The sequence below is a fragment of the Pezoporus wallicus genome, unplaced genomic scaffold (genome assembly GCF_028554395.1).
Source record: "Pezoporus wallicus isolate ANWC-B61680 ecotype Strahan unplaced genomic scaffold, APGP_CSIRO_Pwel_v1 contig_4055, whole genome shotgun sequence".
In the NCBI taxonomy this organism is placed as follows: Eukaryota; Metazoa; Chordata; class Aves; order Psittaciformes; family Psittacidae; genus Pezoporus; species Pezoporus wallicus.
This window is the reverse complement of record NW_026642952.1, coordinates 681,603-698,309: the sequence shown is the minus strand read 5'-3', so window position 1 is coordinate 698,309 and position 16,707 is coordinate 681,603. Positions and strand designations below refer to the sequence as shown.

Sequence of the window (16,707 nt, the reverse complement as noted above, 5' to 3'; positions counted from 1 at the left end):
ACTGCTCAGACTAGTAACATATAACTGCTGGCATGTTTATACATGAATGTACATGTCTTGTGTTCTCTTTTACTAAAATACCACTGTAAATATTTGGCCTTTTGTATGCGAAGCTGTCAGTTCCAGTTGAGTCACACTAGTGAATTTATGAAGAGCCAAGAATTGCTTTCAAATTGACTTGAGGTTTTAAATATTGAAGGTGTCAGCAAGGTGAGAGATTTATTTCAGTATTTGTAAATACACTATCGAAGATGTTTTTAAAAACAAAAGCCAATCCAACAAAATAAAGCAAAATAAAACTGCCAAATTTAGTGTACACGGAAGCAGAAGAGTGCTAGCAAGGTAAATAAGCTTCATGTCACATTCTCTGACCCACGCTTCTATCAGGCTAAGAATATTCATTTCGTGTATATTCAAAGAGCCTTAAGGTATGTTAAGTCCTAATTATGTTAAATACTGGGATATTATAATTTTGTAAATTCTGACATTGAGCACTGGATAAAGCACAATATTTGTGCTTGTTGCTAGGACGTGGGCCAAAAACTTATCTTGAGTTACAGAATGGAATCACCAGGAAATTGACTTACATAATTAATTATTTGCTTTTCATTAACCTAAACCAGATTTTAAACTAGAGGTAGAGGGGTTTATAGTGGCTACATGTAAGGAACTTTGAATAAATATTGTAATCCTGAACTCTGCCAGTGCTTTTCAATTGATATCTGTGGAATCCTAGTTACCAGGGCCACTTGACTAACATGTTCATGTTTAAGTTAATCTGCACCCTTGTCATAGATGTGAATGGAGTGAGGTGGTGTACCCGTGGAACAAGCAACAGGTTAGAAAATGGAGCATTCAGCTTTTCACTGTTCTTTTGAATATAATACTTTCTACACCTTCTTGATGAGGTATTTGCTTAAAACAATTTAATAGCATAATCTTCAGGAGGCAGAGTTTCTATTCCTCTTTATACATCTTTGCATTAGTTATTTGTATGGCATTCTAAGTTTTCCATAGGAAAAGAAGAACTACTTGTAAAGTCTCATGATAACAGTAGGTGCTGTTATGATTGAACAGGCCAGATCTTGGGAAAAATGCTGTCAAAGCAATTAGTTGCAAGTTAAAAGAGGACCAAATTTGTGATATGCTGTTACACAGCACATGGTGCAGTTCCAAAAATTAATGTTTGGAGTGTTTGCATCTAAATTAGTATGTTTCTGTTAATGTTTGTGTTAGTGTACCATGTATTATCCTTGATAAATGGTAATGATACTACTTTTGGTGATAAGTTGACTCTTAATTCTAGATTCAGGAAGCCTCTGTTTACAAATAGCTCAATGAAGCATTTTTTGGAACAGATTTCTGAGAGCACCAAAATCTGAGAGGTTAATTTATTACTTATTGTTCAGCAATATGAATCTGCTACTGGTATGTATTACACAGATACAGCAGTTATCTTGTCTGCTCAGTAATGCTTTCAAAAGCATTGATATTGTCAGTCTAATGGGTAAGTTTTTCACACCATACTTGGCAAATTTAGCTGTCATTCTCTAAAAGTGAGCACAGCAATTAAACTCTCACCCACCTCCTTATAGTTGTTCTTGAAGGTCGCAGATGAAGTGCATTAGCAAACAGAGTAGTGGAAAATGTATTTCTGCTCTTTATGATGATGCTCCCTATGTGGAGGAGTTAACCACTGTCTCTCTGCACTTCCCTAGTAAAGCACTTCATGAATCCGAGACGAAATGACTGGAGTGGCACTGCCCAGGGACTGGAGATTAAGCTGTGATTTGAGTGCTGAGATGCCCAGATCTGGACAGCTAAGTGGAGCACAACTGTGCATGTGCTCAGTGTTTCCACAGAGAGACAGGCAACAGCAAGGGATTTTTATCCCCACACCCAGAACTTTCTTAATTTCACTGGCTCACTTCTTCCCATGGTAAATTAGACTATATGTAACCCCTGCTGCTGTGATCTGATTCCTGCCACAACTTCAGTCATCAGAGTCAACACTAGCTTTTGTGTCTTTATACTCTCCTCATAAGGCAGCTAAGCATGCTGAAGAGCTGCATTCCTTCTTGACTTGTCTTCTGGTTGTGATTTAGCAAATGCACACAAAATCTCCCTGTAGTGAATCATTCATTACACAGTCAGTGTAAGAGCATACATAAATCCCTTTGGTCACTTGCTGGACAAATGGTAAGCTATCCTCAACAGGATGCAGTGTAGTAGTTTATATTTTGTAGCTAATAGATGATGTAATGTTGCAGATGACCAACAGACCACCATTTCAGGGAAGGAGGTCCTGAATTTGAGGTACTTCATCAGCTCCTGGGTTTCTGCATCACAGTAGGTTCTGCCACTGATAGCAGCAGTACTGGATAAAGGCATTGCTGGTTATCTTGTTCTTCTGAAATAGCTAGCCTTGAAATGGTAAATAACTAATATGCCTGCTTAGGTTAGGGCTTCAGCATCTGGCATTGGTACTTCATGAAGAGGAACAAGTGCCATTTACACATAATATGGTTGCCTCCAGCTGCCTCTAGAGTGTAGCTGTATCTCTTCATTAGCCAGTAAACCTGGGTGAGCCACCGTACCTGAAGGATCAGGTTAATCCAACCTGACTGTGAATCCTCATAGGAAAGGCCAACCAGCTCATTATCATGCCCTCCAGGAGTACAAGGAAAGCATATTGTGTAGGCAAAGGAATTAGTCCAGCTAATACAATTTAGCATAATGGACACTGTCTCAAGCATATGTTCCTCATCACGTCCCATATGCTTTATGGTATGTTCCCAGGCTTTGCTTTTTGCAAATGCAGTTCTTAGATGAACATATCTACAGTAGCACTATTTCTGGATGTGTCTACACTGTAGTTGAGTAGTTTAATTGCAGGACATGCAGACAGATCCATACTAGCTTTGATCTATATGTGATGTGAAGAAGTGTCAGCCTAGACTTACTAGAGGGCTGTCCAAACCTTTTGGGCAGATTGTTAAGCCATGCTGAAGTCTGCTTTCATCTGTCTGCACTGCTATTTTTAACTGTGCTGTCTAGATTGGCGCTACCGTGGATGCTCCTACACATGCTGACATAAATTCATGACCATGCCCACTGCTTCCTTGCAACATTGGCAGTGCATGCTCTGCATCTGGGCCTGAGTCCCTTATTCTTTGTACTCATAGAGTCTACTCATACACTCTTTTCTATAGAGTTTAGCCAGTTATTCCACTGTTTAATTCCCTTATGTAAGGAATTACAGAAAAGACAATGGAGTATAGGAGAGACTTCTGGCAGTTATCCACTCTAAAAATTAATTTTACAGTCTCTCTTCCAAGTTTGATTGCTAATCTCTGCCTTGAAAAACCTCCAGATCCAGGCCACACATTTTTTGCAAGTGTTAAAATCCAGATGAGATAACAGGTTGATGGAGCAATGTTAGAAAGTTTGCATTTTTAAATATTCTTTATGAAAGTACTGAATCTAGAGCACAATTATGTGGAAAAAAAAAACCATTGTGAAATTATATGAAAACTATCAACAATGACAGTAAGGTAGTTGTAGTTGTAATAGGTAAAACACGGTTCAATTTTATTAAGAGGATTTGAATGCATTTTTGAGAGGAGTAATGGGGTTTTGTGTTCTGTATATTGCAAGGAAGAGCCCAGCACTACTGAGAGTTTCTTGTGGGTTTTGCTTTTTGTTTTGTTTTGGTTTGTTTTTTTTTTTTGTTTTGGGGGTTTTTTGTTTGGTTTTGTGGTTTTTTTTAGTTTTTTTTATTGTTTGGCTTGTTGCTTTTTTTTTTTTTTTAATGGATGTCGTAATGGTTTTGTTTTGTCAGATCAATTGTTAAGTTGCTCTATAGTTTTGTTAGTGAAGTGTGCTTTCAGTTAAGGTAGCATGTTGTAAGAGCGAAGTTTGACAAATATGCTTGCAAATGAGATTATTTTTTTTTATTCAGAAAGACACTTTCCTAACCTTGTAAAAAAACAGCCAACCAACCAATACCTCAGAAAACAGCAAACCGATCTCTACCTCTAGTCTGAAAAGGTCTGTTGAATATCCAGTTCTTTCACTGTGCAGTATTCATAGTATTAAACAAAGACAAGGGAGAAAACATGGTTTGGAAATTGAAGTTAGGACATAAAAAGATGAATTCATGCACATTTTTCCTTTCCACAGAAATATTTCACAAAAAAGAGAGTACTGTCAAACAAAAGAGGAATACAAAATAGACTAACAAGGCGTATATTTCTGTGACATGAGATGGGCTATAGAGGAGTAAGGTGAAACTGAGATTTTCAGCCTGGTGGAATGTTGCAGCTTATCTGCCAAGAAAATATTTTGTTTCTAGGTAAATGGTTGAACTGAAAGAAATAAAATATCCCCTCATCTTTCCTTAAATAGTTATTTAAAACAACTATTTCTTACGTCCGACCTTGACACCTTTCAAAGGAAAAAGAACAGCCTTGGTTCACCGAATGGAGCACAAGAATGCAGGAACGTACTAGCTAAACCTGATTCTAGCACCACATGGACTTGAATAAATTATCTAACTCGTTTCACTTATCCGCCTATAAAATAAGAAGAAAATACGTTAGGAAAGTAAGTTAGCAAAATTGTCAATAGCAACATCTTTTTGTAATATGGCGATCTAACAGTGTCTAATCTTTCTCACCATGAAAACAATTATGAAAAGATTATGAAAAGATTTTTCACTATGAAAAAGAGTCATACTTTTTGCTGAATAGCTCCATTACCTTCATAGGTGGTAGCCTTTAAATTAACAAATAGGAGAGCCACTTTGTGCTGTCCTTGCTCTTCCCTCTTTTTTGGAGGTTGTGAGGTAGTCAAGGGTGTTTAACAGATACCCTTGGCTCGTTTCCTAATGGAGCTAGAAGGCACATAGATAATGTGGTAAAGAAATGATAAGAGGAACCTGTTGCAAAGGATATGGAAAAGGTGGTAGTACTGAATGTGTTCCTTGCCTCAGCCATTACTAACAAGACTGGCCTTTGGGGATGGAGCAAGGAGGATGTACCCTGGAGGTTAGGAAAGGGAATACTTCAGCAAACTGAACATACATAAATCCAAGGTTCATGACAGGATGTGCATGAGTGCACAAGTATGAGTAAGGGGTTGGAGCATTTCACATGAGCATAGGCTGAAGGTAGTGAGGCACTGGAACCGGTTGCCCAGAGAAGTTGTGGATGCTCCATCCATTGCAGTGTTCAAGGCCAGGTTGCTTCTTGATCGGGGTGCTGGAACTAGATGAGCTCTAAGGTCTCTCCCAACCCAAACCATTCTGTGTTTCCATGATTCTACTATCTGGAGCTGTTCAGCCTGGAGAAGGAAGGCTCAAGGGGACATCTCATCAATATGTATGAATTCCTGCAGGGAGGGTGCAAAGAGGATGAAGCCAGGTGGTGCTCAAGGACAGAAAAAGTGGCAACAAGCACAAACTGAAACACACAAGGTGTGTTTCACACAGGAAACACTTTTTTATTATGAGGGTGACCAGCACTGGCACAGGTTACCCAGAGAGGTGGTGGAGTCTTCATCCTTGGAGATATTTAAAAGCCACCTGGATGCAGTCCTGGGCAACTGGCTCTAGCTGATGCTGCTTGAGCATAGGTGTTAGGCCAGGTGAGCTCCAGAGCTCTTGCACCAACTCTTGGACAATACTGATGAGTATCCTTGAAAAAAGCTATAAAGATATAAATGATTTTCCATACAGGCTTAAACAGACTATTTAAGATTTAGACTAGCTAACTGCTGGATGGGGGAAAACAAGAAATGGAAATTGCTACCTGATATTTCTGAGTAGCTTTGGCTGTGCCCTGCATGATTTAGATATCCTTTTGTAAGACATGAAAGTGTGATCCTTCAGCTAGACTCTGTATAAAAATCAGTACAAGCAAATGAATGTCCCCATGCATAGATTTTGTAACATTGTAGTTTCTGACGTAGTGAGGTTTATTTCTTTTATGTAGTTTCAAAAATGTAATTAAGTTTTCTTGAGATGTCTCTCAAGAATCATTCAGCTGCTCATCACTGAATTTTTCAGTTTCCCCAAGCCTTAACTGAAATAAAAAGTTCTTGTTTGACAGTGCTTGCATTTACAGTAGTTTACACTGTTTAGCCTCTAAGAACTTTTGCAAACAACATCATGGGCTATGTTTAGGAAATAAGATTCAAAAAATTGACAAGTTTTTGTCCTTTCCTCATTTAAATTTTGTCAAAATAAATATATTTGCATGGATGCTAATGGTCAAGTTCCATTTCTAGTTATGAGAAAAGTTAATATTTGCAGTATAATTGTTAAATACTTTTTAATAGTAAGTTTACTTTTAAAGTAAATACCTGTAATATATGTATACAGTCAAATTTGTGTGATTCACCAGGTAACCTCAAATGAAAGTGGGCTGTTCCGAGTGATACGGAGTTCTTTTGACGGAGTTGTTGAATTCAAGGTTTGCTTTTTGGCCTATGGCCACAATATTTCCAGATATATGCTCTGTGTGATGCACCCTGCCTAAGGCTGGTTCACATACCAAATGGAAGTGTAAAGCTGGTTACTCGCTGGTGCCCCAAATCCTGACTGTGAATAAAACCCACTTTACATCAACAGGAAGTTTCACTCTGAAATTTGGAGTATTAAAGTTTGTTAGAGATTAGTTGCTGAGTGTCCTAGTGAATTTCAGTGTGCAAAGCATGGGACAGTAGAGTTGGTTGTCCAAAAGTGAAAAAAAGAGAAAATAAAAGAGTGGTGGTCAAGGACAGTATAGCAAAGTGGTTTGGCCCTTGTTGCAGAGAAAACATGCCTTCCACAGGTGAGCAGGGCAGTGCATCAACTTCACACAAATGGTGGATATATTGAATATGTTATGACCTTTACAGGGAATGTTACTTACATAGGAGTTTTCTCTTGAATTTATAATTAAAGCTCACATGAAGCAAAAAAAATCATCAAGGAACTAGATGCAGGATATATATTTTGACAGGCGAATGTAAGTGAAGCAAGTTCTACATTTTTTACTTCAAATACATCATTTGAATGTTACAAACTTTAGAGTGTACCATTTGGCATTAGTTCTTTCCCTGGATGTTTCTAGGAGTAACTGAACAGACCACTGTGGGACTACAAGGTGTTGAAATTCTAATGGATGATTATTGAATTTTGGTTAAAGAATTTAAATGAAAAGATGAAAGATGCAGATAAGAGTTTGAAAAATGCCTTTTTCTCATCCCAAGAATAATAATTAAAAAAAAAAGAAAAAGAAAAAAGAGGCAAAACCCAACATGACCTAACAGATACTTTCAGCATTCGAATTACATTGAGCAAAGATATCTCAGGTTACTTGGTTTATTGAAACAACAGTTTGTAAACGAAATATGTTCTTGCACGAAAAAAGCAGCTTAAGAAGAATTATGGGGAAGTTATACCGATCAAATTAATCCCACATTTTTCTGTGATTGGTGCCACTGCAAAAGATAAGGTGAGTCAGGGTGTTGAGACAAACCAAAGCCAGGATTGGACCACTGTGTCACAAAACTGCAGTTTCAGATTCTATGATTTAATTGAATGGAATGTACTGATACTAGAAAGTTATGAAGAATCCCAGCCCCAGTGCTACTGTGCCCAATGCTTCTGCTGTTGATTCAGTGGAAACAGGAGAGACTTCAGTTTCTGATTTTAAATGAGAGTGCAATGAGTCACATCTGCTTTATTAAAGATGTTGACACAGAATTCCCTACCTCCCCCCAAACCAGTGCATGGTTTGGAAAGGCTGAGCTATGCTATGCTTGATTTCATCCTAACACAAATGCTGGAGCCTACATCAGCAGCGGTAGTTGCCATAAGCCCTTTACTGCTCTGTCTTATTTTGGGGCCAAGTTTCTGGTTCCTTGTGGATGCTGTTACTAGGGTGTATTATTTTTGGATTTTTACACAAGAACTAGGCTACCAAAAGAAGGCATTTTTTCATTTCTGTAGTTCATGAACTTGCAGCAGCCCTGCAGATGTGGAATATTCATTATCTTTGCCAAAAAACTTCAGAAGCTGTGAACACTTTTATGGCACAGTACTTTTCAAATTGTACCTGGAGTAAACTGTTGTTAAAGCAGAATATCGTTCATATTTGTATGTGACACTTTGAAGTTGACTTGGAAGCATATGTAACCATTAATTTCCTGGATGTTGTGTTTAATTCTCCAAGAAGTCATGTGTCTGAAGTTTCGCTTAAGTAAATACTAGTACAGTATGTATTTACTTAAATACAGTACAGTGTGTATTTACTTAAATAACACTTTCCCATGTGTTATTTATGTTTGTAAAGTTTTACATTACTATAGAATGATTTTAGGTGACACATGGGCTTTATACGTTCAGCCACCTTTCAGGATATAATGGTTGAATTTTCATTTTTCTGTGTGTTTTCTGTAGAGAACGAGTCATCGTTGTGTGGACTAGTCAGTTGTTCATGGTATGTTGCGAGGCTTGATAGTAAATGTGGAAATGAAAAGCAAGACATTCATCGTATTCAAATAGTTATTTCTTTCTTATTTGACAGTATTAGTGAATAGCTGCACAAGGCTCTGCTCGCTCTTTGCTTACATTAGCAGTGTACTGATTGTGTTGAATAATTTAGGAGTCCTGTCAGCTGCTCTCCCAATTGTCATTTAGTAATTGCCTCCTGAATTAAAGAAAAGGAATAAGTACTGGCTTTAATCTGGAGTGCACTGTATTTCAGTCACTAATATTCTCTGAAATAATGAAGTGAACTGCAAATAATTCTGACATGAAATAGCGCAGCATTTTATGTCTCTCTTTCACTGTTCCAAGCAACCATGACTTGATCCGTATAAGTCTTTGGTTCAGTCTCAAATTTAAGTTTAATGGAGGATTTACAGAAATGTTGAACAGCACAAGTACTTGTGCATGATTGATGCAGTGTTCTATATATATTTTACAGATCTGCATTATAAATTATTTGGTGTTTTAGTATTAAAACCAGATGACAACCTATAGGTTTAGTATTATGTATGCTTAGAAGATGGATATATACTCATACATACTCTCTTTATTTGTGATTGCTGAATGTCTACACTGTATTAAAATGTATTATTCATTTCTGCCAGCAATCATGAGTCAGCGGAAAACAATGAGTGCAATCATTTGAAAAATGTGCACTCACAATTTGCTTATATTCATCTCAAAGTTCAGATTACAGATACATAACCATTCATTTTACTGTTCTCAGTAATGCGTGAAAGCCTCCTGGGGATTCACATTTATGAACTTCCTGCACTGACATTGGTAGTTAAAGTAGAACAGATAGGTAATATGGAATAAAATTTATTTCTGCCATAGAATTTACTGGTATAAGAGGTAGCTATTAAAAAAAAAAAACAAAACATCAACACTCAACCTGATTTTGTTAGTTCAGCTGCTGTATTTTCACTTGTAAAGTCATAAATTCAATTAGCAGTGGGCTTTTCCTAGTAATTCCAAACACTGTATGTGCAAGGAGTCATACTTTGGAGTAGAATTTACTTTTTTCCCCTAAAATTTTGCAGGAAGTAGAGAAAAAAATTAGTATCTTTTAGGCTTGCTTTATTAAGCAAGATTTTTCTGGTCAGAGCTAACATTTTTAAAATGTCTGAAAAACAGAAGAGTTAATTCCTGCTGTTTCTGCTCAATCATAATTTTCCATGAAAAGTTATGTCATACACAATCTCCTGATCTGTATGCAAATGTATTATTTTAACCTGGGTTTGGTGTTAGCGTTAAATTACTGATACTCAAATGTATTTGAAGACTTTTTTTGCTAGCTCTGCTTAAGAAAATATTTTTTAAAGCATATAGGAGGTACAATGAACTAGTTACTAGCTGCACAATTTAAACTCGAGCCTTTGTATATGCAGTGCTCCAAAATATACCAATGGCAGATTTCCCACTGTTGTACATGTTCTATTAGATTGTTCCAGATTGTGCTGCTGGTGTAATTTAATCTTATTCATAGTGTGATAGGATATGTAATTTTATTCCTTTGATTCAGTTGTTTTTGTTTTGTTTTAGTTCATTTATTGGTATTATATCCTTTATATTTCTTCACCATTTCAATATGCAAAGGAAAAAGCCCTTTCATAAGCCTTCTGCACAGAGCTGTTTTTTACATTTTGCTGAGATCTTTCACTTTCAGAGGGTGTTTTGATTAGGGGGATAGTGTATAATTATAAATTCAATCTTAATAAAACCTCCATAAGAAAATATTGCAATATCAATCCATTGTTGTATTTTTGGCTCTTGAAACAGTTCAGAATGCAAATTTTTTTTTTTTTTTTTTTTAATTCTTCAAACATGTCAAGATAGATTGATGTGATGGGGGAGAAAGTGAAAATGATGTTTTAAATACAGGTATAGGATAATATAATGCTCCCTAAATCTATTTTAGGTCTCTAACTGAAACATGGAAAACATGAGTTTCACTAGTTGCAAAAATTCTTTCCCTGTAAGTGGAGAGGTTTAAACCAAACAGGATGCTTGAAAAATTACAACACTTACAAAATCTTTTAAAAATATTTGCAGATTACAGTTTTTCTAGACATGGGCCTCCAGCATGGCAACATAATAAATAACCTGCTTTGAGGGAAATTGCTTCCATAAGATTGAGAAAGTGAAAAAATCACCAGTGCTGCATTTACATCACCATAATTCTGCAGAGTGAAGGAAGTAACTGTTTTTCTTGCTTTGAAAACTAAATTTAATGTACATTAAGAAAGAGATAGTAATCTTTTTCTTTTTTGCATCCTTCACTCACACCCTGTGGAGTACTCTGAGGCACCCTGTCCTGGCTGAGAAAGATCAGAGCACAGCTGATGCCAGAACTGTTAGGTCATTCGTTGGTGAAAGCAGGAGGATAATCAGGGCTTATTCTTTCATAAACCCTGAAAACAGAGCTTTTCAGATTTGTGCAACTACCTTCCCCAGAGTTTAGTCTTGAAGACTGGCTGATCTGGCAGCTCTGGTTTTCAGGCAGGTAGATAAATCTCAGTTACGTTAGCAGCAAATCCTGTCTGGCTGTTCAATGTAAATCTGAATTTTAGATTCTGTAGTATATTAGAGTGTGACATTCTGCAGAATCACTTGTTATATGTACTCTTGGTTTCTGTATTTCTACTTATGTAGTGCACAGCAGTGTATTTTCTGTCCTAGTGAGACTGCCAGCTGATTCTGAAAGATCTTGCTTAGATCTGACTTACACTCACTTCCCTTAGGATAGAAATAATTGCTTAAAAGGTCCTGCTGCATTTTAAGAGAATTTGTACAAGCCTTAACTAACTTGCAGGCAAACAAAGAAGCTGAATTACCTTGCAGGGAAGAGTGTGGCTTTGTAAGTATTTTGATGATGGGCTCTTTGAATCTAACAGTTACAGGAGAGACTGTTGTCTCTACCGCTTACGGTTCTATGGATGTGCCTAATATCTTGTCGGAACTCTCCCATAAGGCTCTCAGTAGTTTCTTTGTATGACTCCACAGCACTTCTTATGGCTCTGCATGTGTTTCTGCAAACCCACTGCAGTACTGCTACAAAACTTAGTGGCTGTCTTCACTTGTGAAAGTATTGGACCTTTGAGTGAACAACCAAAGTGGGTGAAATTCTTCATAAATGGTCAGACCTTTGAGAGCACAGCTCTGGATGAGGGTTGGACGTCCTGTTGGATCCAGGATTTCAGGTGGATTTAGAATTCACTTGCCCTTCTTCTTCTGCCTTCTCTAAACACAATTTAATTTTTAAGGTAGTCAGGTTTCAAAATTTGTATGTGTGAATAACTGCCTGTTCCGCATAGTATCTGCACTGTAGCTGACATTCGGTTTTACTATTATATCAGAACTATTCACAAGAAAGAACTGATGATGATGACATAAGGGGCATTCATATTTTACATGAGCCTGAATCACCAGTTAGCAGAGGTCTCTTGGCAGCTGCAGACAATGTACTCTTTTGTTTGCCTAGCCATGGTTCTTCTGGAATCATAAGACATCATCTCAAATCTTCTAGGAGCATTGGTGAGAGTTACAACTGACTTTTGAGTAGCAAAAATATAGTTCTTGGAAGATGGATTTACTAGGAAACAAGCAACCTAGATCATATTTGTTAGTAGCAGCTAAGTGCTGAACTGACATTGCAGTCCAGAGTTCCTTTTCAGACTGTACAGCTATGATAAAAATCAGTGAATCATCTGTATAATTGAAACACCATATGAACATCCTGGACCACATAAGGATCCCAACTTTGACAGTATTCCACAATCCAAATTCTGGCATTGGCAATGCTTTCTTCTGTTTAGTAGGATACATGAACCAGGAAATCCTTGTTCCTCCCTGCTTACCAGATGTAATGCCCCTTTACCTTGCAACAAGTGAATGGAAAAGATTGGAGCTGGTTTAAAAGGAATAATCTCTTGAACAGTTGCAACTGGCCCTGATTTGTTCTGAACAGTATTAAAGCTGTCTTCTCTTCCTGAAACCGAGACACATCCTACCTGGAGTGCTGTTGCTTGTTTCAGCATATATGTGTGTGGGAAAAAGAGGCAGTAAAAGAAATACTCCTTTGTTGAAAAATGGAGTAACAGTCTTACAATACTGCCTAGCCAGCTGCATTTATTCCCAGTAAAGCAACTACACTTGTAACTTGGTCACATGCCAAGACTGATGATTTACTTTATAGAAGGAGAAAATTATGTTCATAAAACTACAAATTATAGTACTATTATCCACAAGCACAAGCTTTCCTATGACAATATTGTTTACTTGAAAACTAAACATTATAACATTGATGCTAAATTACTTGCTCAGATTTTAAACCACATCTAGCCAATCAGTGTTTCTGCTTACTTGTCAGTTGCAGATAACTAAATATTTGCTTGTGAAGCTAAACTGCTGTCTGCCAAATGTTCTCCTTTTTTTTTTTCCCTCAGTAGATAGATGTGTTCCCAGTTTCTAAATTTATTCTTTTACACCCTTCTAGGACTAGGAGTAGAAATGTTGGTTGTTGTAATTTTTAGTGAAAAAACAGATTGTGGTATTTGGCCATGCATGTGGTATTTGGCCATGCATTCTTTCAATAATCCCTGTCAACAGATTGTACTAAACATAACAGCTGTTTCTGGTGGGCCCAAGAGTCATTACTAGAGAAGAGTTCAAGGGTGAAGTACAGGCTAACTCATTGGAGGTGGAGGAGTTGGGAGTCCTGGAAATCAAGATAGCTCAGTGGTGAGAGCTTAGTCCTTCTGTTTCTATGATAAGCAGCTCGGGCATACAGTTTCTGTATCTCAAATTGCAGGCCCTTTCAGAGGTCATCCTAAGTGATACGGTTGCATAATTTTCACTTGTGAAGGCTAGTGGCTAGGAATCCAAATTGGATATCAGTTGATAGTTACTAGAGACCAGAACCATCTGGTTTTGGCATGCTTTCTTGGCCCTTTGAACAGAAATATAGTGGTGTGGAGCAAAAATGAAGCTACTGCTGAGTAAAAAAGAGTTACAAATCAGTCAATACGTAAATGATTTCTGGTGTCCCATTCTTGTTTATCAGCAGGCCCTTTCCGGTCATCTTCAGCTGTTAAACTTCCTGGTTCTCACTGTCTAGTTCACTACATGGTTTGATAGCTCTATGAATGATTTCTTATTCAGTGAAGTTTGAGTAGAATATGTAGAAAGAAAATACAATGTGCTTTTAACAGTTTTGAAAGGTTTGTCCGTGTTAATATTTTTGGTTTCCTGTTACCTTTGAAAATTTAAACAGTTTCATTTTTCATTTAAAAAAAAAAAATCATTCGAGGCAGATTTTTGGGCTTCTTCATATGCTTGAATAAGAGGCACTAAACTGTTTCTATCAGCTGCAAACATTTCCTATTATCCAGCTCTGCTTTTTCCTGCTGTTGTCACCCATGTCCATGCATTCTAGTGTTTTTCCAGACAACAAGAGTGCTTTTTGGCTCCTTCATTTCCTTTCCATGTGTCCTTAATTAAAAGTGACACCCACAGAAGTAGCTAGAGTCCTTTAAGGCAGAGCACTTAAAATATTGGGCTTTACGAGAGTCACATATAGTGGAGCAAGGGAGTTTGAATAGTTGTCTGGAGATTAGAGTCCTGGATGGAAAGTAACAGAAGTGTAAATAAAATGTTTTCCTGCTTGTTTTAGTAATTTATAGTGTGGAGTCAAACCCAGGAGATAGATTTAAACTTTAGCGGTAGAACATTTGTGGTTTGTTTTCCAACTGTAGTAGCAAGTCATTCTGGCCAACTGACATCCAAAAAGTTAAAAATATTACTGCAATATTTTTGCATGTGGTAAAGGAAAACACACTGGTTTAATGGAGGGCATTGGTTATAAATTCCTCTAAGTTCATTAAAGCTCTGAGGTTTTTCCTTTCTCTCTGCTGCATTTTCTGCAGCTGTTTATACCAATACAGAATAAGTGAGAGAGTACAATACTGATAAATCAGAAAGGAGGAATTCCAAATCCACTTTTAAAAAATGTAGTAAATTACACAGGGCAGAAGTGCACCCATCCCTTTTCCTTATCTGTGCTATCTTTAAAACACTCGGTTTAAACTTGCACAAATGATTATTGCTCCAGTTAGCGGGAGACAGTGAGGCATGCCTTTTCATCTGTCTGTTAAACAATTCTGGAAAATACAGCTGCTGAGAGAGGATGTGGTGCATGCTTTACACGGACAGTAGTCCTGGCAAAGTTCTAGCTGCTACTGGTTCTGGTTTTGGCAAAAAAAGATAATTACAGTAATTGATGCTGAATGACAGAGCCCTTCAGGAAGACTAATTGCTAGGTGTCTGATTTGGAACATGAAAGATCTATATTCAGAATAAAAAGTTCAAGATACTTTCTGTACTTTTCTCTGATTGCATTCGAAGTGTTTCCATGTCTTATGTGGTCTCTTTCTTTAACTGAATAGGCTTGTTAGATGCAAGAGGATAAAAACTCAGAAAAGAAGTAGTAAAGAAAAAACAGCTGAGGAAGTCATGCTGTCCATTTTAGATTGTAAAGAGTGATATACATTTTTCAAGTGGTGAAGTTTTTTAAAATTTTCATCAATGTTAGTGTTCCTCATCCAGAAATTTGTGACTTTTGCATGTCTCTAATGGCTTATAGATATTTAGCTGAATGAAAGTGAGTAAAGTAGCTATGTTGATCTGTTTGTGTTTTTTGATGTATCAGTCAATAGTAATAAAAAACCTGTGGGATCAATTTCAAAACCTCTTAGCAACCACATAAAAAATAACAACTGTATTGATTTCTCTGATAATTGTCCTGGAAGAATAGTAGGAGTTTAATGATACGAACATAATGAAATGTGTTTATCAATAGCCTATGTGTTGGCCTTACTGCATTAGAAGCCTACAGTAAGATGCTGTCAGTGGAGCATCTAGATATAAACTTTCATGGCCTCTTTCATAGACTGATAAAGTGCAGAAATCATGAAAATAGGAGAGAAAACAAATACTGCAGAATACCTGTAGCAAAAGGCAGATATTTGAAAGGAAATGCAAGAGTGATGCTCTCTTAATTAGTCTAGCACGTTCCTTAAAAGGACTGAAGCATAGTCTGTTGTATGTATGTTCTAGATGTATAGAAGGAACTTTGTGAGAAATATTTTCGGAGCCTGCTGGGATGTAGTCAGGATTATGGCAATTTCCCATAAGAACATGTGTTTACCAGCTCCAGTTTCCTTTTGAAACGCTGTAAAGAATTGCTTTCATGAACAGGGTTGGTTTTTTCCTGTTTGAACAGGGAGAACAAACAGGATATTTTGGTCATAATGAGCAACATAATGAAATGATAAGTACATCCTAATTGCAGCTTGTTTATATCATAATTATGCAAACAATTATTTTGATAGGTATTTCTGTTTCTGCACAACCCAAAAATTCTTTAAACAGTATTATTTCTTTTTTGTTTCTCTTCTCTGTTAACTATTTCAGTACATAAGGAGGACACTAAAATCAAAATGCATTGAAACCATGGCAATCTGTAAAAGTGTATATAAAATGCAATTGCTTGGCCATCCCTGGCAGTGTTCAAGACCAGGTTGGATGAGGCCTTGGGTGATATGATTTAGCGTGAGGTGTCCCTGCCCACGGCAGGGGGGTTGGAACTAGATGATCTTAAAGTCCTTTCCAACTCTAACTATTCTATGATTCTATGATCTCTGCTTTGGGTTTACTTTTCAATGTTGTATATCCTACATTACTAGCATTATACCCAGTGTTACCCAGTGTTTGAAATTAAAAATTTGTTTTCTTTAGAGTCACACAAATTTATAAACTAGAAAAATAACAGAGAAATAAATGCTTAGAGAAAGAAATCATTGTTAACATAGGAGCCACCAGTACTAGTCCATACATCTCTTCAGAGATCTGCTTGGAAAAATCCCATAGGTTACAGCTCTGGAAAGAAGAGGAGTCTGAATTCACTTGTTGATATACAAAGACCACCTCTAAGCTGAAGAAAAGTCCAGCCCAACAAGCCGGAAATCAAGCAAAGGTGGCAGGAGTCTGTTCTGCTTATTGTATGAATGAGCCAGGAGCTCCTGAGTGAACTCAGACATGAAATGTACAATAGTTGGAACAGGGGCAGTTAACCCAGGAGCAGTATAAAGTTGTTGTCTGATCTTGCATGG

The 16,707-nt window shown here is 37.2% G+C and overlaps 1 protein-coding gene across 3 annotated transcripts in view; it reads left to right on the top strand.

The window, feature by feature from the left end:
* Positions 1-4,689: 4,689 nt before the first annotated feature.
* SNCAIP (synuclein alpha interacting protein) overlaps positions 4,690-16,707 on the top strand; it is a 75,743-nt gene continuing 63,725 nt past the window's right edge. The window contains exon 1 of one of the 3 annotated variants that reach the window (XM_057433291.1): positions 4,690-4,917. The gene's annotated coding sequence lies outside the window, so the exon portion shown is untranslated. The remainder of the gene's footprint in view (positions 4,918-16,707) is intronic. The other 2 variants (XM_057433289.1, XM_057433290.1) reach the window with 2 other exon arrangements.